Raw genomic sequence first — 18805 nt, forward strand, 5'->3', positions numbered from 1 at the left:
TCGGTCACGTGACGGTCCAGAACCGTTTACAGTTTTTTTTTTTTCTTTTTTCAAGCTCAGGACCGCAAGAAACGGTGAGTTGCTCGTGTGGAAAAGAAGAAACCGTAAAGCATGTCCTGATGGAGTGTGTCACCTATTAGACGGTTTTCATGTGACGTATCGGTCACGTCATTTTGTGTCCCGCGGACATTCTGGATTATGACGCGGTGGCCGCTGTGATACGTTACGTGCATTTGGCGAACAATTGCAGAAGCTTCAACGTCGGTGTGAAGAAGCCTCACGGCACCGTGGCGCTGAGAGCTCCGCCGCCACCAGAAATCCACTGCTCCCAGAATTTTATTTTATTCGGCAATAAAATTGTATTACATAAAAATTCCACTGAGGATAACACAAGAACGCTTCCAATACGGATGCTTATTTACATTGTGGTCCTCGAGCACCGAGCTGCTGATCCACAAGCTGCCCTTCCAGCGCCTGGTGAGAGAAATCGCTCAGGACCTCCGCTTTCAGAGCTCCGCTGTGATGCTCTGCAGGAGGCCGGCGAGGCTGATCTGGTCGGCAGCTTCCTAGTTCACAATATCGCAGTGTGACACTGTCGGCCAGTTCGTTACATCAACACTAAACTCACTATCTGGTATAAGATACGGATCCACTCAACCAACTGCTACACATCTATATCGATAATTAGCTTTATCTCGAGGATTTAAAGCCTCGTAATAACCAGACATTCTCTCCATTTTTCTACAACCCCTGGCAAAAATGATCACCGGCCTCGGAGGATGTTCATTCAGTTGTTTAATTTAGTAGAAAAAAAAAGCAGATCACAGACATGACACAAAACTAAAGTTATTTCAAATGGCAGCTTTCTGGCTTTAAGAAACACTATAAGAAATCAGGGAAAAACAATTGTGGCAGTCAGTAACAGTTACTTTTTTAGACCAAGCAGAGGGAAAAAATATGGAATCACTCAAGGAAGAAATTATAGAATCACCCTGTAAATTTTCATCCCCAAAACTAACACCTGCATCAAATCAGATCTGCTCGTTAGTCTGCATCTAAAAAGTAGTGATCACACCTTGGAGAGCTGTTGCACCAAGTGGACTGACATGAATCATGGCTCCAACACGAGAGATGTCAATTGAAACAAAGGAGAGGATTATCAACCTCTTAAAAGAGAGTAAATCATCACGCAATGTTGCAAAAGATGTTGGTTGTTCACAGTCAGCTGTGTCTAAACTCTGGACCAAATACAAACAACATGGGAAGGTTGTTAAAGGCAAACATACTGGTAGACCAAGGAAGACATCAAAGCATCAAGACAGAAAAGTTAAAGCAATATGTCTCAAAAATCAAAAATGCACAACAAAACAAATGAGGAACGAATGGGAGGAAACTGGAGTCAACGTCTGTGACCGAACTGTAAGAAACGGCCTAAAGGAAATGGGATTTACATACAGAAAAGCTAAACAAAAGCCATCATTAACACCTAAACAGAAAAAAACAAGGTTACAATGGGCTAAGGAAAAGCAATCATGGACTGTGGATGACTGGATGAAAGTCATATTCAGCAATGAATCTTGAATCTGCATTGGGCAAGGTGATGATGCTGGAACTTTTGTTTGGTGCCGTTCCAATGAGATTTATAAAGATGACTGCCTGAAGAGAACATGTAAATTTCCACAGTCATTGATGATATGGGGCTGCATGTCAGGTAAAGGCACTGGGGAGATGGCTGTCATTACATCATCAATAAATGCACAAGTTTACGTTGATATTTTGGACACTTTTCTTATCCCATCAATTGAAAGGATGTTTGGGGATGATGAAATCATTTTTCAAGATGATAATGCATCTTGCCATAGAGCAAAAACTGTGAAAACATTCCTTGCAAAAAGACACATAGGGTCAATGTCATGGCCTGCAAATAGTCCGGATCTTAATCCAATTGAAAATCTTTGGTGGAAGTTGAAGAAAATGGTCCATGACAAGGCTTCAACCTGCAAAGCTGATCTGGCAACAGCAATCAGATAAAGTTGGAGCCAGATTGATGAAGAGTACTGTTTGTCACTCATTAAGTCCATGCCTCAGAGACTGCAAGCTGTTAGAAAAGCCAGAGGTGGTGCAACAAAATACTAGTGATGTGTTGGAGCGTTCTTTTGTTTTTCATGATTCCATCATTTTTTCCTCAGAATTGAGTGAGTCCATGTTTTTCCCTCTGCTTGGTCTAAAAAAGTAACCGTTACTGACTGCCACAATTTTTTTTCCTGATTTCTTATAATGTTTCTTAAAGCCAGAAAGTTGCCATTTGAAATGACTTTAGTTTTGTGTCATGTCTGTGATCTGCTTTTTTTCTACAAAATTAAACAACTGAATGAACATCCTCCGAGGCCGGTGATTCCATCATTATTGCCAGGGGTTGTATAACGCGCTAGCCTCCTTGTAATCCAGAACGGATACGGCACCTGTCCGGCAGCAAATCGGTCACGTGTTTGAAAACCCTCTATAAAGTGCAGAGAAGGCGCCTCTATCAAAGAATCACTGAGTTAGGCTTTAAAAAATCTCTCTGAAGACTCTTCTTGGCCTAGATAGACACAGAGATGAAGTTGTGGCCGCTGTTGTATTGTTAATTTGTTGCACAAATCTCCATCTAAAGATTTGAGTAAATCAGCGTAGTACTTTCAGCAACCTGTGAGAGGCATCAACACGCCTGGAGGCGTCTAGTCTGCTGGAAACATAATAGAAGAAGAAACGGTGAGTTTGTCTTTTCAACAGAAAACACTGATTTAAGCTCAGCTGTGACGAAAGTCTCTGTGACTCAGAAACAACGAAACACAAACCTTTAATTAATTTGCTGCCGAAATTCTTCAATGACGTGAAGCCTGTAGTTTGAGTTAAACAGGAAGCCTATAGATTACAAGATACACAACGTGAAGCCTGTAGTTTGAGTTAAACAGGAAGCCTATAGATTACAAGATACACAACGTGAAGCCTGGAGTTTGAGTTAAACAGGAAGCCTATAGATTACAAGATACACAACGTGAAGCCTGGAGTTTGAGATTAAGACAGGAAGCCTATAGATTACAAGATACACAACGTGAAGCCTGGAGTTTGAGATAAGACAGGAAGCCTATAGATTACAAGATACACAACGTGAAGCCTGGAGTTTGAGTTAAACAGGAAGCCTATAGATTACAAGATACACAACGTGAAGCCTGGAGTTTGAGTTAAACAGGAAGCCTATAGATTACAAGATACACAACGTGAAGCCTGGAGTTTGAGTTAAACAGGAAGCCTATAGATTACAAGATACACAACGTGAAGCCTGGAGTTTGAGTTAAACAGGAAGCCTGTAGATTACAAGATACACAACGTGAAGCCTGGAGTTTGAGTTAAACAGGAAGCCTAGTAGATTACAAGATACACAACGTGAAGCCTGGAGTTTGAGTTAAACAGGAAGCCTATAGATTACAAGATACACAACGTGAAGCCTGGAGTTTGAGTTAAACAGGAAGCCTGTAGATTACAAGATACACAACGTGAAGCCTGGAGTTTGAGTTAAACAGGAAGCCTATAGATTACAAGATACACAACGTGAAGCCTGGAGTTTGAGTTAAACAGGAAGCCTATAGATTACAAGATACACAACGTGAAGCCTGGAGTTTGAGTTAAACAGGAAGCCTATAGATTACAAGATACACAACGTGAAGCCTGGAGTTTGAGTTAAACAGGAAGCCTATAGATTACAAGATACACAACGTGAAGCCTGGAGTTTGAGTTAAACAGGAAGCCTATAGATTACAAGATACACAACGTGAAGCCTGGAGTTTGAGTTAAACAGGAAGCCTATAGATTACAAGATACACAACGTGAAGCCTGGAGTTTGAGTTAAACAGGAAGCCTATAGATTACAAGATACACAACGTGAAGCCTGGAGTTTGAGTTAAACAGGAAGCCTATAGATTACAAGATACACAACGTGAAGCCTGGAGTTTGAGTTAAACAGGAAGCCTATAGATTACAAGATACACAACGTGAAGCCTGGAGTTTGAGTTAAACAGGAAGCCTATAGATTACAAGATACACAACGTGAAGCCTGGAGTTTGAGTTGAACAACAGGAAGCCTATAGATTACAAGATACACGACGTGAAGCCTGGAGTTTGAGTTAAACAACAGGGAGCCTATAGATTACAAGATACACAACGTGAAGCCTGTAGTTTGAGTTGAACAACAGGGAGCCTATAGATTACAAGATACACGACGTGAAGCCTGTAGTTTGAGTTGAACAGGAAGTCTATAGATTACAAGATACACGACGTGAAGCCTGTAGTTTGAGTTGAACAGGAAGTCTATAGATTACAAGATACACGACGTGAAGCCTGTAGTTTGAGTTAAACAGGAAGTCTATAGATTACAAGATACACGACGTGAAGCCTGTAGTTTGAGTTAAACAGGAAGTCTATAGATTACAAGATACACGACGTGAAGCCTGTAGTTTGAGTTAAACAGGAAGTCTATAGATTACAAGATACACGACGTGAAGCCTGTAGTTTGAGTTGAACAGGAAGCCTATAGATTACAAGATACACCACGTGAAGCATGTAGTTTGAGATAATTGATGTGAAGCTTGTAGTTTGAGATAATTGATGTGAAGCCTGTAGTTTGAGTTAAACAGGAAGTCTATAGATTACAAGATACACAACGTGAAGCCTGTAGTTTGAGTTAAACAGGAAGTCTATAGATTACAAGATACACAACGTGAAGCCTGTAGTTTGAGTTGAACAACAGGAAGCCTATAGATTACAAGATACACGACGTGAAGCCTGTAGTTTGAGTTGAACAACAGGGAGCCTATAGATTACAAGATACACGACGTGAAGCCTGTAGTTTGAGTTAAACAGGAAGCCTATAGATTACAAGATACACGACGTGAAGCCTGTAGTTTGAGATAATTGATGTGAAGCCTGTAGTTTGAGATAAGACAGGAAGCCTATAGATTACAAGATACACAACGTGAAGCCTGTAGTTTGAGTTGAACAACAGGAAGCCTATAGATTACAAGATACACAACGTGAAGCCTGTAGTTTGAGTTGAACAACAGGAAGCCTATAGATTACAAGATACACGACGTGAAGCCTGTAGTTTGAGATAATTGATGTGAAGCCTATAGTTTGAGTTGAACAGGAAGCCTATAGATTACAAGATACACAACGTGAAGCCTGTAGTTTGAGATAATTGACGTGAAGCCTGTAGTTTGAGATAATTGATGTGAAGCCTGTAGTTTGAGTTAAACAGGAAGTCTATAGATTATAAGATACACAACATGAAGCCTGTAGTTTGAGATAAGACAGGAAGCCTATAGATTACAAGATACACGGCGTGAAGCCTGTAGTTTGAGATAATTGATGTGAAGCCTGTAGTTTGAGTTAAACAGGAAGCCTATAGATTACAAGATACACGACATGAAGCCTGTAGTTTGAGATAATTGATGTGAAGCCTGTAGTTTGAGTTAAACAGGAAGACTATAGATTACAAGATACACAATATGAAGCCTGTAGTTTGAGATAATTGATGTGAAGCCTGTAGTTTGAGATAAGACAGGAAGCCTGTAGATTACAAGATACACAACATGGAGCCTGTAGTTTGAGATAATTGACGTGAAGCCTGTAGTTTGAGATAATTGACGTGAAGCCTGTAGTTTGAGATAATTGATGTGAAGCGTGTAGTTTGAGATAATTGATGTGAAGCCTATAGATTACAAGATACACCACGTGAAGCATGTAGTTTGAGATAATTGATGTGAAGCCTGTAGTTTGAGATAATTGATGTGAAGCCTGTAGTTTGAGATAATTGATGTGAAGCCTATAGATTACAATATACACGACATGAAGCCTGTAGTTTGAGATAATTGATGTGAAGCCTGTAGTTTGAGTTAAACAGGAAGACTATAGATTACAAGATACACAATATGAAGCCTGTAGTTTGAGATAATTGATGTGAAGCCTGTAGTTTGAGATAAGACAGGAAGCCTATAGATTACAAGATACACAACATGAAGCCTGTAGTTTGAGTTAAACAGGAAGCCTATAGATTACAAGATACACCACGTGAAGCCTGTAGTTTGAGATAATTGACGTGAAGCCTGTAGTTTGAGATAATTGACGTGAAGCCTGTAGTTTGAGATAATTGACGTGAAGCCTATAGATTACAAGATACACCACGTGAAGCCTGTAGTTTGAGATAATTGACGTAAAGCCTGTAGTTTGAGATAATTGACGTGAAGCCTGTAGTTTGAGATAATTGACGTGAAGCCTGTAGTTTGAGATAATTGATGTGAAGCCTGTAGTTTGAGATTGGAAGTTGGAAGTCCCAAAAACCAGTTTTATTTGTTATTATCTATCGTCCACCTGGTCGTTACTGTGAGTTTCTCTGTGAATTTTCAGACCTTTTGTCTGACTTAGTGCTTAGCTCAGATAAGATAATTATAGTGGGCGATTTTAACATCCACACAGATGCTGAGAATGACAGCCTCAACACTGCATTTAATCTATTATTAGACTCTATTGGCTTTGCTCAAAAAGTAAATGAGTCCACCCACCACTTTAATCATATCTTAGATCTTGTTCTGACTTATGGTATGGAAATAGAAGACTTAACAGTATTCCCTGAAAACTCCCTTCTGTCTGATCATTTTTTAATAACATTTACATTTACTCTGATGGACTACCCAGCAGTAGGGAATAAGTTTCATTACACTAGAAGTCTTTCAGAAAGCGCTGTAACTAGGTTTAAGGATATGATTCCTTCTTTATGTTCTCTAATGCCATATAACAACACAGTGCAGAGTAGCTACCTAAACTCTGTAAGGGAGATAGAGTATCTCGTCAATAGTTTTACATCCTCATTGAAGACAACTTTGGATGCTGTAGCTCCTCTGAAAAAGAGAGCTTTAAATCAGAAGTGTCTGACTCCATGGTATAACTCTCAAACTCGTAGCTTAAAGCAGATAACCCGTAAGTTGGAGAGGAAATGGCGTCTCACTAATTTAGAAGATCTTCACTTAGCCTGGAAAAAGAGTCTGTTGCTCTATAAAAAAGCCCTCCGTAAAGCTAGGACATCTTTCTACTCATCACTAATTGAAGAAAATAAGAACAACCCCAGGTTTCTTTTCAGCACTGTAGCCAGGCTGACAAAGAGTCAGAGCTCTATTGAGCTGAGTATTCCATTATCTTTAACTAGTAATGAGTTCATGACTTTCTTTGCTAACAAAATTTTAACTATTAGAGAAAAAATTACTCATAACCATCCCAAAGACGTATCGTTATCTTTGGCTGCTTTCAGTGATGCCGGTATTTGGTTAGACTCTTTCTCTCCGATTGTTCTGTCTGAGTTATTTTCATTAGTTACTTCATCCAAACCATCAACATGTTTATTAGACCCCATTCCTACCAGGCTGCTCAAGGAAGCCCTACCATTATTTAATGCTTCGATCTTAAATATGATCAATCTATCTTTGTTAGTTGGCTATGTACCACAGGCTTTTAAGGTGGCAGTAATTAAACCATTACTTAAAAAGCCATCACTTGACCCAGCTATCTTAGCTAATTATAGGCCAATCTCCAACCTTCCTTTTCTCTCAAAAATTCTTGAAAGGGTAGTTGTAAAACAGCTAACTGATCATCTGCAGAGGAATGGTCTATTTGAAGAGTTTCAGTCAGGTTTTAGAATTCATCATAGTACAGAAACAGCATTAGTGAAGGTTACAAATGATCTTCTTATGGCCTCGGACAGTGGACTCATCTCTGTGCTTGTTCTGTTAGACCTCAGTGCTGCTTTTGATACTGTTGACCATAAAATTTTATTACAGAGATTAGAGCATGCCATAGGTATTAAAGGCACTGCGCTGCGGTGGTTTGAATCATATTTGTCTAATAGATTACAATTTGTTCATGTAAATGGGGAATCTTCTTCACAGACTAAAGTTAATTATGGAGTTCCACAAGGTTCTGTGCTAGGACCAATTTTATTCACTTTATATATGCTTCCCTTAGGCAGTATTATTAGACGGTATTGCTTAAATTTTCATTGTTACGCAGATGATACCCAGCTTTATCTATCCATGAAGCCAGAGGACACACACCAATTAGCTAAACTGCAGGATTGTCTTACAGACATAAAGACATGGATGACCTCTAATTTCCTGCTTTTAAACTCAGATAAAACTGAAGTTATTGTTCTTGGCCCCACAAATCTTAGAAACATGGTGTCTAACCAGATCCTTACTCTGGATGGCATTACCCTGACCTCTAGTAATACTGTGAGAAATCTTGGAGTCATTTTTGATCAGGATATGTCATTCAAAGCGCATATTAAACAAATATGTAGGACTGCTTTTTTGCATTTACGCAATATCTCTAAAATCAGAAAGGTCTTGTCTCAGAGTGATGCTGAAAAACTAATTCATGCATTTATTTCCTCTAGGCTGGACTATTGTAATTCATTATTATCAGGTTGTCCTAAAAGTTCCCTAAAAAGCCTTCAGTTAATTCAAAATGCTGCAGCTAGAGTGCTGACGGGGACTAGAAGGAGAGAGCATATCTCACCCATATTGGCCTCTCTTCATTGGCTTCCTGTTAATTCTAGAATAGAATTTAAAATTCTTCTTCTTACTTATAAGGTTTTGAATAATCAGGTCCCATCTTATCTTAGGGACCTCGTAGTACCATATCACCCCAATAGAGCGCTTCGCTCTCAGACTGCAGGCTTACTTGTAGTTCCTAGGGTTTGTAAGAGTAGAATGGGAGGCAGAGCCTTCAGCTTTCAGGCTCCTCTCCTGTGGAACCAGCTCCCAATTCAGATCAGGGAGACAGACACCCTCTCTACTTTTAAGATTAGGCTTAAAACTTTCCTTTTTGCTAAAGCTTATAGTTAGGGCTGGATCAGGTGACCCTGAACCATCCCTTAGTTATGCTGCTATAGACGTAGACTGCTGGGGGGTTCCCATGATGCACTGTTTCTTTCTCTTTTTGCTCTGTATGCACCACTCTGCATTTAATCATTAGTGATCGATCTCTGCTCCCCTCCACAGCATGTCTTTTTCCTGGTTCTCTCCCTCAGCCCCAACCAGTCCCAGCAGAAGACTGCCCCTCCCTGAGCCTGGTTCTGCTGGAGGTTTCTTCCTGTTAAAAGGGAGTTTTTCCTTCCCACTGTAGCCAAGTGCTTGCTCACAGGGGGTCGTTTTGACCGTTGGGGTTTTACATCATTATTGTATGGCCTTGCCTTACAATATAAAGCGCCTTGGGGCAACTGTTTGTTGTGATTTGGCGCTATATAAAAAAAAAATTGATTGATTGAAGCCTGTAGTTTGAGATAATTGATGTGAAGCCTGTAGTTTGAGTTAAACAGGAAGTCTATAGATTACAAGATACACAACGTGAAGCCTGTAGTTTGAGTTAAACAGGAAGTCTATAGATTACAAGATACACGACGTGAAGCATGTAGTTTGAGATAATTGATGTGAAGCCTGTAGTTTGAGTTAAACAGGAAGTCTATAGATTACAAGATACACAACGTGAAGCCTGTAGTTTGAGATAAACAGGAAGCCTATAGATTATAAGATACACAACAGGAAGCCTATAGATTATAAGATACACAACATGAAGCCTGTAGTTTGAGATAATTGATGTGAAGCCTGTAGTTTGAGATAAGACAGGAAGCCTATAGATTACAAGATACACAACGTGAAGCCTGTAGTTTGAGATAATTGATGTGAAGCCTGTAGTTTGAGTTAAACAACTGGAAGCCTATAGATTACAAGATACACGGCGTGAAGCCTGTAGTTTGAGATAATTGATGTGAAGCCTGTAGTTGGAGTTAAACAGGAAGCCTATAGATTACAAGATACACGACATGAAGCCTGTAGTTTGAGATAATTGATGTGAAGCCTGTAGTTTGAGTTAAACAGGAAGACTATAGATTACAAGATACACAATATGAAGCCTGTAGTTTGAGATAATTGATGTGAAGCCTGTAGTTTGAGATAAGACAGGAAGCCTATAGATTACAAGATACACAACATGAAGCCTGTAGTTTGAGATAATTGACGTAAAGCCTGTAGTTTGAGATAATTGACGTGAAGCCTGTAGTTTGAGATAATTGACGTGAAGCCTGTAGTTTGAGATAATTGACGTGAAGCCTATAGATTACAAGATACACCATGTGAAGCATGTAGTTTGAGATAATTGATGTGAAGCCTGTAGTTTGAGATAATTGATGTGAAGCCTGTAGTTTGAGTTAAACAGGAAGTCTATAGATTACAAGATACACAACGTGAAGCCTGTAGTTTGAGATAATTGATGTGAAGCCTGTAGTTTGAGATAATTGATGTGCAGCCTGTAGTTTGAGTTAAACAGGAAGTCTATAGATTACAAGATACACAACGTGAAGCCTGTAGTTTGAGTTAAACAGGAAGCCTATAGATTACAAGATACACCACGTGAAGCATGTAGTTTGAGATAATTGATGTGAAGCCTGTAGTTTGAGTTAAACAGGAAGTCTATAGATTACAAGATACACAACGTGAAGCCTGTAGTTTGAGTTGAACAACAGGAAGCCTATAGATTACAAGATACACGACGTGAAGCCTGTAGTTTGAGTTGAACAACAGGGAGCCTATAGATTACAAGATACACGACGTGAAGCCTGTAGTTTGAGTTAAACAGGAAGCCTATAGATTACAAGATACACGACGTGAAGCCTGTAGTTTGAGATAATTGATGTGAAGCCTGTAGTTTGAGATAAGACAGGAAGCCTATAGATTACAAGATACACAACGTGAAGCCTGTAGTTTGAGTTGAACAACAGGAAGTCTATAGATTACAAGATACACGACGTGAAGCCTGTAGTTTGAGTTGAACAACAGGAAGCCTATAGATTACAAGATACACGACGTGAAGCCTGTAGTTTGAGATAATTGATGTGAAGCCTATAGTTTGAGTTGAACAGGAAGCCTATAGATTACAAGATACACAACGTGAAGCCTGTAGTTTGAGATAAACAGGAAGCCTATAGATTACAAGATACACAACGTGAAGCCTGTAGTTTGAGATAAACAGGAAGCCTATAGATTACAAGATACACAACGTGAAGCCTGTAGTTTGAGTTAAACAGGAAGTCTATAGATTACAAGATACACAACGTGAAGCCTGTAGTTTGAGATAAACAGGAAGCCTATAGATTACAAGATACACAACGTGAAGCCTGTAGTTTGAGATAAACAGGAAGCCTATAGATTACAAGATACACAACGTGAAGCCTGTAGTTTGAGATAAACAGGAAGCCTATAGATTACAAGATACACAACGTGAAGCCTGTAGTTTGAGATAAACAGGAAGCCTATAGATTACAAGATACACAACGTGAAGCCTGTAGTTTGAGATAAACAGGAAGCCTATAGATTACAAGATACACAACGTGAAGCCTGTAGTTTGAGATAAACAGGAAGCCTATAGATTACAAGATACACAACGTGAAGCCTGTAGTTTGAGATAAACAGGAAGCCTATAGATTACAAGATACACAACGTGAAGCCTGTAGTTTGAGATAAACAGGAAGCCTATAGATTACAAGATACACAACGTGAAGCCTGTAGTTTGAGATAAACAGGAAGCCTATAGATTACAAGATACACAACGTGAAGCCTGTAGTTTGAGTTAAACAGGAAGCGTATAGATTACAAGATACACAACGTGAAGCCTGTAGTTTGAGATAAGACAGGAAGCGTATAGATTATAAGATACACAACGTGAAGCCTGTAGTTTGAGATAAGACAGGAAGCCTATAGATTACAAGATACACAATGTGAAGCGTGTAGTTTGAGATAATTGATGTGAAGCCTGTAGTTTGAGTTAAACAACTGGAAGCCTATAGATTACAAGATACACGACATGAAGCCTGTAGTTTGAGATAATTGATGTGAAGCCTGTAGTTTGAGTTAAACAGGAAGACTATAGATTACAAGATACACGATATGAAGCCTGTAGTTTGAGATAATTGATGTGAAGCCTGTAGTTTGAGATAAGACAGGAAGCCTGTAGATTACAAGATACACAACATGAAGCCTGTAGTTTGAGATAATTGACGTAAAGCCTGTAGTTTGAGATAATTGACGTGAAGCCTGTAGTTTGAGATAATTGACGTGAAGCCTGTAGTTTGAGATAATTGATGTGAAGCGTGTAGTTTGAGATAATTGATGTGAAGCCTATAGATTACAAGATACACCACGTGAAGCATGTAGTTTGAGATAATTGATGTGAAGCCTGTAGTTTGAGATAATTGATGTGAAGCCTATAGATTACAAGATACACCACGTGAAGCATGTAGTTTGAGATAATTGACGTGAAGCCTGTAGTTTGAGATAATTGACGTGAAGCCTATAGATTACAAGATACACAACGTGAAGCCTGTAGTTTGAGATAAGACAGGAAGCCTATAGATTACAAGATACACAATGTGAAGCGTGTAGTTTGAGATAATTGATGTGAAGCCTGTAGTTTGAGTTAAACAACTGGAAGCCTATAGATTACAAGATACACGGCGTGAAGCCTGTAGTTTGAGATAATTGATGTGAAGCCTGTAGTTTGAGTTAAACAGGAAGCCTATAGATTACAAGATACACGACATGAAGCCTGTAGTTTGAGATAATTGATGTGAAGCCTGTAGTTTGAGTTAAACAGGAAGACTATAGATTACAAGATACACAATATGAAGCCTGTAGTTTGAGATAATTGATGTGAAGCCTGTAGTTTGAGATAAGACAGGAAGCCTGTAGATTACAAGATACACAACATGAAGCCTGTAGTTTGAGATAATTGACGTAAAGCCTGTAGTTTGAGATAATTGACGTGAAGCCTGTAGTTTGAGATAATTGACGTGAAGCCTGTAGTTTGAGATAATTGATGTGAAGCGTGTAGTTTGAGATAATTGATGTGAAGCCTATAGATTACAAGATACACCACGTGAAGCATGTAGTTTGAGATAATTGATGTGAAGCCTGTAGTTTGAGATAATTGATGTGAAGCCTGTAGTTTGAGATAATTGATGTGAAGCCTATAGATTACAAGATACACCACGTGAAGCATGTAGTTTGAGATAATTGACGTGAAGCCTGTAGTTTGAGATAATTGACGTGAAGCCTGTAGTTTGAGATAATTGATGTGAAGCCTATAGATTACAAGATACACCACGTGAAGCATGTAGTTTGAGATAATTGACGTGAAGCCTGTAGTTTGAGATAATTGATGTGAAGCCTGTAGTTTGAGATAATTGATGTGAAGCCTGTAGTTTGAGTTAAACAGGAAGTCTATAGATTACAAGATACACAACGTGAAGCCTGTAGTTTGAGATAAGTGATGTGAAGCCTATAGATTACAAGATACACCACGTGAAGCATGTAGTTTAAGATAATTGATGTGAAGCCTGTAGTTTGAGATAATTGACGTGAAGCCTATAGATTACAAGATACACCACGTGAAGCATGTAGTTTGAGATAATTGACGTGAAGCCTGTAGTTTGAGATAATTGACGTGAAGCCTGTAGTTTGAGATAATTTATGTGAAGCCTGTAGTTTGAGTTAAACAGGAAGTCTATAGATTACAAGATACACAACGTGAAGCCTGTAGTTTGAGTTAAACAGGAAGCCTATAGATTACAAGATACACAACGTGAAGCCTGTAGTTTGAGATAAGTGATGTGAAGCCTGTAGTTTGAGATAAGACAGGAAGCCTATAGATTACAAGATACACAACGTGAAGCCTGTAGTTTGAGATAATTGATGTGAAGCCTGTAGTTTGAGTTAAACAGGAAGCCTATAAATTACAAGATACACAACGTGAAGCCTGTAGTTTGAGATAAGTGATGTGAAGCCTATAGATTACAAGATACACAACGTGAAGCCTGTAGTTTGAGATAATTGATGTGAAGCCTGTAGTTTGAGTTAAACAGGAAGCCTATAAATTACAAGATACACAACGTGAAGCCTGTAGTTTGAGATAAGTGATGTGAAGCCTATAGATTACAAGATACACAACGTGAAGCCTGTAGTTTGAGATAAGTGATGTGAAGCCTATAGATTACAAGATACACAACGTGAAGCCTGTAGTTTGAGATAAGTGATGTGAAGCCTATAGATTACAAGATACACAACGTGAAGCCTGTAGTTTGAGTAAGTGATGTGAAGCCTATAGATTACAAGATACACAACGTGAAGCCTGTAGTTTGAGTAAGTGATGTGAAGCCTATAGATTACAAGATACACAACGTGAAGCCTGTAGTTTGAGTAAGTGATGTGAAGCCTATAGATTACAAGATACACAACGTGAAGCCTGTAGTTTGAGATAAGTGATGTGAAGCCTATAGATTACAAGATACACAATGTGAAGCCTGTAGTTTGAGATAAGTGATGTGAAGCCTATAGATTACAAGATACACAACGTGAAGCCTGTAGTTTGAGATAAGTGATGTGAAGCCTATAGATTACAAGATACACAACGTGAAGCCTGTAGTTTGAGATAAGTGATGTGAAGCCTATAGATTACAAGATACACAACGTGAAGCCTGTAGTTTGACATAATTGATGTGAAGCCTGTAGTTTGAGTTAAACAACAGGAAGCCTATAGATTACAAGATACACAACGTGAAGCCTGTAGTTTGAGTTGAACAGGAAGCCTATAGATTACAAGATACACAACGTGAAGCCTGTAGTTTGAGTTGAACAGGAAGCCTATAGATTACAAGATACACAACGTGAAGCCTGTAGTTTGAGTTAAACAACAGGAAGCCTATAGATTACAAGATACACAACGTGAAGCCTGTAGTTTGAGTTAAACAACAGGAAGCCTATAGATTACAAGATACACAACGTGAAGCCTGTAGTTTGAGTTAAACAACAGGAAGCCTATAGATTACAAGATACACAACGTGAAGCCTGTAGTTTGAGTTAAACAGGAAGCCTATAGATTACAAGATACACAACGTGAAGCCTGTAGTTTGAGTTAAACAACAGGAAGCCTATAGATTACAAGATACACAACGTGAAGCCTGTAGTTTGAGTTAAACAACAGGAAGCCTATAGATTACAAGATACACAACGTGAAGCCTGTAGTTTGAGTTAAACAACAGGAAGCCTATAGATTACAAGATACACTTGTAAGCTTGTAGTTAACGTGTTAAGTCATATGAAGCCTGCAGTTTACACCAGTAAATGACAGGAGTCTGTAGTTTCCAGCGATAATGTGAAACCTGTAGTTTACGTGATAAATGATGCAATGAATAGAATACAACCCCTGGCAAAAATTATGGAATCACCGGCCTCAGAGGATGTTCATTCAATTGTTTAATTTTGTAGAAAAAAAGCAGATCACAGACATGACACAAAACTAAAGTCATTTCAAATGGCAACTTTCTGGCTTTAAGAAACACTATAAGAAATCAGGAAAAAAATTGTGGCAGTCAGTAACAGTTACTTTTTTAGACCAAGCAGAGGAAAAAAAATATGGAATCACTCAATTCTGAGGAATAAAGTATGGAATCACCCTGTAAATTTTCATCCCCCAAATTAACACCTGCATCAAATCAGATCTGCTCGTTAGTCTGCATCTAAAAAGGAGTGATCACACCTTGGAGAGCTGTTGCACCAAGTGGACTGACATGAATCATGGCTCCAACACGAGAGATGTCAATTGAAACAAAGGAGAGGATTATCAAACTCTTAAAAGAGGGTAAATCATCACGCAATGTTGCAAAAGATGTTGGTTGTTCAGTCATCTGTGTCTAAACTCTGGACCAAATACAAACAACATGGGAAGGTTGTTAAAGGCAAACATACTGGTAGACCAAGGAAGACATCAAAGCGTCAAGACAGAAAACTTAAAGCAGTATGTCTCAAAAATCGAAAATGCACAACAAAACAAATGAGGAATGAATGGGAGGAAACTGGAGTCAACGTCTGTGACCGAACTGTAAGAAACCTCCTAAAGGAAATGGGATTTACATACAGAAAAGCTAAATGAAAGCCATCATTAACACCTAAACAGAAAAAAACAAGGTTACAATGGGCTAAGGAAAAACAATCGTGGACTGTGGATGACTGGATGAAAGTCATATTCAGTGATGAATCTCGAATCTGCATTGGGCAAGGTGATGATGCTGGAACTTTTGTTTGGTGCCGTTCCAATTAGATTTATAAAGATGACTGCCTGAAGAGAACATGTAAATTTCCACAGTCATTGATGATATGGGGCTGCATGTCAGGTAAAGGCACTGGGGAGATGGCTGTCATTACATCATCAATAAATGCACAAGTTTACGTTGATATTTTGGACAGTTGAAAGGATGTTTGGGGATGATGAAATCATTTTTCAAGATAATGCATCTTGCCGTAGAGCAAAAACTGTGAAAACATTCCTTGCAAAAAGACACATAGGGTCAATGTCAACGAGCAGATCTGATTTGATGCAGCTGTTAGTTTTGGGGATGAAAATTTACAGGGTGATTCCATAATTTTTTCCTCAGAATTGAGTGAGTCCATATTTTTTTCCCTCTGCTTGGTCTAAAAAAGTAACCATTACTGACTGCCACAATCTTTTTTTCTTGATTTCTTATAGTGTTTCTTAAAGCCAGAAAGTTGCCATTTGAAATGACTTTAGTTTTGTGTCATGTCTGTGATCTGCTTTTTTCTACAAAATTAAACAACTGAATAAACATCCTCAGAGGCCGGTGATTCCATCATTTTTGCCAGGGGTTGTAGATGTTTATTGTCATTGGATTTCTGGTGGCACTTTCCAAACAGCTACACACAAGAAACGCAAGAGCAGCTTTAAAAACATCGAACAGCTTCACAGGACGGAAAGACCTCCTTAAATAAATACCAAAAACAAAAGGTGCTTCATGACTTCTTAAGGTGCTTAATGCTCAGTGAGGTAGGACAGTTTTGGATACAGAAACAGACGTGTTGATATCCATTACTGAACATCAGATCCTTGGTGATCCTTGGGGTCCCATAGAACCTGATTGAGTCCACCCTCTCCACCTCCTCTCCACTGATGTGTCGTGGTGGCTGTGAGACTCTCCTGGACCCCTGAAGTCTATGATGACTTCCTTGGTTTTGGTGATGTTGAGGACCAGGTCGTTGTCTGCACACCACCCTGTCTAGAGTGCCTTAATAGAGAGAGTGGTGTCAACTCAGAACACAGCACCATTTTGGTTCTAACTGCGCTGAACTACTGAATGAACCTTTTATGTTTTCAACGTTTTTTTTTTATCATTTAACCACATACAGCAACACATCCAGGTACAGGTGCTGTCAAAATAAATATAACAATAGTTAAGCTATCAAATTGACATAAATTTACAACTTATGATGATTTATTTAATTAATTTAAAGCCTGATTTATGCAGCTGCAGCTCTATAACTCCATGTCATACAACCCCTGGCAAAAATTATGGAATCACCAGCTTCGGAGGATGTTCATTCAGTTGTTTAATTTTGTAGAAAAAAAAAGCAAATCACAGACATGAGACAAAACTAAAGTCATTTCAAATGGCAACTTTCTGGCTTTAAGAAACATTATAAGAAATCAGGAAAAAAAATTGTGGCAGTCAGTAACGGTTACTTTTTTAGACCAAGCAGAGGGGAAAAAAATATGGAATCACTCAATTCTGAGGAAAAAATGATGGAATCATGAAAAACAAAAGAACGCTCCAACACATCACTAGTATTTTGTTGCACCACCTCTGGCTTTTATAACAGCTTGCAGTCTCTGAGGCATGGACTTAATGAGTGACAAACAGTACTCTTCATCAATCTGGCTCCAACTTTCTCTGATTGCTGTTGCCAGATCAGCTTTGCAGGTTGGAGCCTTGTCATGGACCATTTTCTTCAATTTCCACCAAAGATTTTCAATTGGATTAAGATCCGGACTAAGAAACACTATAAGAAATCAGGAAAAAAAAATTGCTGCAGTCAGTAACGGTTACTTTTTTAGACAAAGCAGAGGAAAAAAAAATATGGAATCACTCATTTCTGAGGAAAAAATTATGGAATCACCCTGTAAATTTTCATCCCCAAAACTAACACCTGAATCATATCAGATCTGCTCATTAGTCTGCATCTAAAAAGGAGTGATCACACCTTGGAGAGCTGTTGCACCAAGTGGACTGACATGAATCATGGCTCCAACACGAGAGATGTCAATTGAAACAAAGGAGAGGATTATCAAACTCTTAAAAGAGAGTAAATCATCACGCAATGTTGCAAAAGATGTTGGTTGTTCACAGTCAGCTGTGTCTAGTTTACATTGATATTTTGGACACTTTTCTTATCCCATCAATTGAAAGGATGTTTGGGGATGATGAAATCATTTTTCAAGATGATAATGCATCTTGCCATAGAGCAAAAACTGTGAAAACATTCCTTGCAAAAAGACACTTAACTTTATGAACTTGAATTTGTACCTCTGTTACTGTGCACGTCCAGACTGCTCGGGGTTTTTAATGGAAATACATTGAGATCAGACGGGACATTTTATCTGATGTGAGCAAAAAATCCGCTGTACGAAATCCGTTATATACAGTGTTTATTACATGGAAAACAATTCAAAAATATTGGGACTTTTTTTGTCCGGTGACTGTGAATATCTGGTTTATACGATGACGGTTTAGGTGAGTTTTACTGTACATGGGGCTGAACAATAAATTTACCTCTCAAAGCTTTGATGATGAAGTCGCTTCCATCCCACATGGCTGACTTTA

At 38.8% G+C, this 18805-nt stretch overlaps 1 protein-coding gene across 1 annotated transcript in view; it reads left to right on the forward strand.

Moving 5' to 3' along the window:
* Nucleotides 1-18805, forward strand: part of impa1 (inositol monophosphatase 1) — an 87295-nt gene continuing 68490 nt past the window's right edge. Inside the window, exon 1 of the mRNA XM_034183570.1 lies at nucleotides 1-74. The gene's annotated coding sequence lies outside the window, so the exon portion shown is untranslated. The remainder of the gene's footprint in view (nucleotides 75-18805) is intronic.

Source organism: Thalassophryne amazonica, chromosome 12, assembly GCF_902500255.1.
Source record: "Thalassophryne amazonica chromosome 12, fThaAma1.1, whole genome shotgun sequence".
NCBI lineage: Eukaryota > Metazoa > Chordata > Actinopteri > Batrachoidiformes > Batrachoididae > Thalassophryne > Thalassophryne amazonica.